The sequence below is a fragment of the Rhea americana genome, unplaced genomic scaffold, assembly GCF_003343005.1.
Source record: "Rhea americana isolate MKP2758 unplaced genomic scaffold, rheAme1 scaffold_1, whole genome shotgun sequence".
NCBI classification, from domain to species: Eukaryota; Metazoa; Chordata; class Aves; order Rheiformes; family Rheidae; genus Rhea; species Rhea americana.
Window position 1 is genome coordinate 13,793,561 of NW_028185038.1, and position 4,658 is coordinate 13,798,218.

Genomic DNA, 4,658 nt, shown 5'->3' on the forward strand with positions numbered 1-4,658 from the left:
GCCCACGGCCCCGCCAACGCCCCCGGGCGGCGCCGCCTCCCCCGCCTCGCGCTTCCCGCCTCGCGCTTCCCGCCTCGCCTCGCGCCGCGGGCAGCCGTTAGCCGTCAGCCCTGAGGAGGTGTGAAAAGGGACGCTTTGGGAGAGAGAGAAAAAAAAAAGGCAAATTAAAAAAAAGATGAAAAAGCTAACGCTGCACTGAAAGACGTGACACTCGTGGTGCGTCTGCCAGAGTAGCGGAAGGGAGTAGGGAAGGTAGCGTGGCTCGCTGGGCTTCCCTTCACCTCTGCCTTCCCCTGGCAACCATCTAGTCTTTGACTGAACCCGTGTGGTGAAGGGGAGAGATGCGTGGGCTTTCTTAACTGCTTCGAGAGTGGAAGTGGAAGCATTAAATTTTCCAGTGCATCATTGTGTTGACCTGGTAATGGGGATAAAACACAAATGTTTTCACGGGTGTGTCTTTTAAAGCAAGAGGTGGGGAAGGTGGTCGAGGTCTAAGGGTTAACCATAGCACTGATCTTGGAAACATACGCTGAATAAAGCGAAGGATGAGAAATAAAAGACCAAAATTAATTCTATGTTACATTTTTAGGTACTGCAGGCAGCTTTTCTCCTTTGCTTAGACTATTTCTCTCATCTTTGCTTTCTTTGCTGACTTCAGAAGTAGACTCTCATCTCCTGACATTTCCTACGAAAAGGCTGTGACAGGTTCAGTCAGCTACAGGGTCTCTCATGAAACTTCTCAAAAGTTTAATCTCAACCCACCTGAAGTGCACAGCACACACTGGACTGTGCTTAAACAGGGTAAASACATTTTAACCTYGTCACCTCACAAAATTCATGAGTCRGGTTGCCTGTGAAACTAAAAATAGKAACATAAGTTGTATTTTACAGCTTCTAGTAATTTCCTTCCATTTTTTTCATTCATTCTGACTCCTTTGAGCTAACTTTCTTGTTCCTGTTCTAGACTGTACTTTAGCGCATGATGAGGCAGACTGATAGAAAATCCAAGTTTTAACAGAATCGAGAAGCTTCCTCTAACCTTGCCTAAATGCAGACCTGGGAGGCAGGAGAATTACAGGCAAGCYTCTTTGTAGATTGCATCCACAACTGGGAACCTCAAGAGCATATTTTTCTTCTTCAGATCAAACAATGATTATATGGTTTTGAGACAGCTGGAACTGAATTTTGCCACTGAATTAGTTACGGCGCCATAGCTGAGCAGTGATTTTATGATATTTACAATTCTTKGAGACATGCCTTTTGTATTCCTTGAGGCCTGTATGGGGTTGTTTTTAGGCAGATCTATAAAAGCCAATGTGGGAGGAAAAAGAAGTGAATGACCTTTAAYACTGCAAAGAAAGCAAACAGATACCGCTATAGAAGGATAGTTGACGTGTGGCCAACTGAATAAAGCACAGTAGAAATGTGCCTTCGGGTATTACTTTTTAATGTATATTGAGAACAAAAGAAYCTTGAAAAGAATGCTGCTCCGTTGCATGATACAGCAAAGCTGACAATAAAGAGACAGAAAAGGTTGATATAATCAAATATTTCTGTACTGCACTTGGGGGAAAAGACAAATACTGCAGAAAGATCACATGATGGAATACTTTTCCACAGTTCTTAAACAAATATTTGTCGAATAGCAGATATAATGTTTTTGCTTTAAAGCAGATGGAGAGCTCATTGAATAGTTCTCCTCTCAATTAACACTGATATGAATAGGTTTGAAATATTAAACATCTTCCAAGTAAGAAAAGTAATGTTACCTAATGTTTAGAAAGAACTAAATGAGGTAGTTCAGTAACAGACTGCTTATTCCAGGGAAGTAATTGAATATCTGTATRTACAGGTTCACTTACTGCTTTAACCAACTCTAAGCAGGGGTTTATGGAATAACTATCAAATCAACCTTTTTGGTTTTGAGATTCAAATTTCAGTAGATAAAGATTTAAAGTACTGAATAGTACTTTGGAGACTTTTGCCAGCATAATCATCTTATCTGGGGTATGACTGCACGTGGCAAAACTGCTGTAACTACATCTAGGTCAACAGAAGAGTGGTTTAATTGGCTTTGGTTCATGTCTGAGTGTGAGAAAGTGGTACTTAAGCCAGCAAAACCTCTGCTTCTGCCCTGGTTCCATGAGGAGACTCTTCTGGCCTGGCTGTGCTGGTAGAGATGAGAGAGGCTATCCTAGGGATGACTCTTGTATCAGACATTCAGTATTACCTGACGCTTAGCTAAGAAATCAGGAACAGTTCAAAATCCAGGTTGTATGTATTAAGTAGTATAAAGCTGTCTACACAGTGAATATAAACTTGTAATATTTTAAACAGAAAATCATCATCAACTGGAAGTATTTCTGAAGAGGTTCAAAAGSGATTGTAGTCCCTGACACTCTAGTAGTTACACCAACCTGAAAATCCTTCCCACAAAGTCTGACAGCTGGAGGTCTGGAGGTAAACAATTAAGRGAGGCTGTCTTAGATCTGAATCTCATACTGATCTCATACATAAGCAAATGAGATTTATTTTAACAGAATCAGACATAAGCTTATATACCCAGAAAAAAAAATAATGTGCACTAAAATGTAGCTCCTCCTCAGGAAGCAGTGACTGCAAATAATTCTGAAAATCATGGGAATAAGACAGATGGATCTGAAAAAGTTAMGTGAGTATCAGCTCATTTGGCAAAAGGATCATTTTCTGGATTTGGCTACAAAGCAATATTGAGTACACATACAGATTCTAGTTTGGCATTAATGTGATTGCTCKCTAAATATTGTGTCCATGTTTTGTACCAATCATTCAGGAAACATTGAAAAAGCTGKGAAGAACACCTTCAAGAATTAAAAAATTGAAAGAAGTGCTTTATATCTGAGACTCAAGCATTGACATCTACTCTAGTTTTCTTTYTGATTAGTAGGAAGACTTGATCAGTTCATAAGTAACCACATATAAACAGGTACTTCATAGGGAAAAGGTTTTTGACCTATCAGACCAAGCTAAAACAAGATTTACTTGCACTGTCATTACAAAAGACAGTTCTAGGATAGCTGTGCTTGATGGAGAATGTGGGATAGTCTCTGGAAATAATAAAGAAGGAGCTATTGTTTCCCTTCAAAATGTTAGCGGTAGTGCCTTTTATTTATGTTAKACAAGGCAGCAATGTCATTCTTCAAAAGAACTTAAGCCAACATTGCTTGATGTAATGCCACTGAAACTGAAATTTAAACGTAAGGTAACGCTGAGCCTGCCYTTTCAAACTTGAACAAAACAGCTCACTCAAAGGCATTCTTTGACAGGTTGTATGACTAGCATATTTGGAAAATGAAGCACCAACAATAACATGTAGATATCCTTCCCATTTAATCTCTATTTATTTTTTTTCTAGTACATGGACCTTTTCTATTCAGTTAAATCAGTTTAATCAACCTGGTAAATCAAACGTGATTTGGAAAGTACATAAAATCTTTGGGTAGCACAGACACTTGAATGATCTATGTAAATAACAAGCATGACTTCACCCTTTCAAACATTCATTAGCAAACTTTTCCAAAAAGAGATTTTAGAAATGTCTGAAAAAATAGCAATGAAGGAAGAAGGAACAAGAAAGAGATCTTTTATTTTCTGGAAAAAATCAGTCTGGTCTTGTAACGGTTGGCAGAGTACACCTAAAACTCTGCATCGTTAAACAGTAAACAGAGTATTAAATTTGGGCTGACTCTTGCCTTTGAATAAAAGGTGGCTTTAACTGCTGAATAACCTCATTATGCACATCCAGTCCTGGARCTGATGTCACGGTCAGATGTTTTTGTGCGCTCATCGTAAGTCTAAAGGGGCGTCAACACTGTAACTAAGGAAAGGCTGATATCAGAAACTTCAGTGCTTGGAGTAAGAATCAGGATTGTAAATGTAAACTATACACCAGATTCACATTCTTAAATTCTGGATAGCGCAGAGTGGAATTTTTCAGCTTGGGCCAATTTCGGGCAGGGTAATAGCCAGCAGCATGGCCAGACTCACAGATCATGAGCCTTTCAAGTAAATCTGGATTTTTTTGTGCAACTAAATTAACAATTGTAAATGTTTTCACATATCCGGACAGTCACACTGCTACAATAGGAGGACAGAGTGGAGGCAACGGATTTTTTTAGCCCATTCTGGTAACTCACGATAGGATAATGGMATCCAGAAATGAGGCAGTTATTTCTGTTGACTCATTTTAATATCAGGTCAGATCAGTCATGTATTTCAAAGCTTTGATGTGTATTTATTTTTTGCTTATGGTTCTCCTGCCTTAAGTAGATCATCCTGGGAGCAACTGGATTCAAGAGGACACGGAACAAAATTATTATTTATGTTAGTATTTAACATATGGGTCAGCTTGAAATTTGTGTTTGATTAACACGCAGCTTTGAAGGAGATTTGGCACTTCAAGTACTCCAAGTTCCCTCTCGTCCCGGGGGGAAACGACGCCACCACGTGGCAGGGAGGCCCCGGCCCGTCACGCCAACGCCGCCTGCGAAATCCCTGACGTGACGGCGGCCGTGACGCAACACGCCGCCTGCCGCTCCGCCAAAGGCGACGTCACGGCGGTGACGTCAGGCGGCGGCGTCGCCGCCAAGGAAGCGCCATAACGGGCCGGCGGGCTCCGC

At 40.8% G+C, this 4,658-nt stretch overlaps 1 protein-coding gene across 2 annotated transcripts in view; it reads left to right on the forward strand.

The window, feature by feature from the left end:
• UPF2 (UPF2 regulator of nonsense mediated mRNA decay) overlaps positions 1-4,658 on the forward strand; it is a 192,893-nt gene that overhangs the window by 116,955 nt on the left and 71,280 nt on the right. The window lies entirely within an intron of this gene.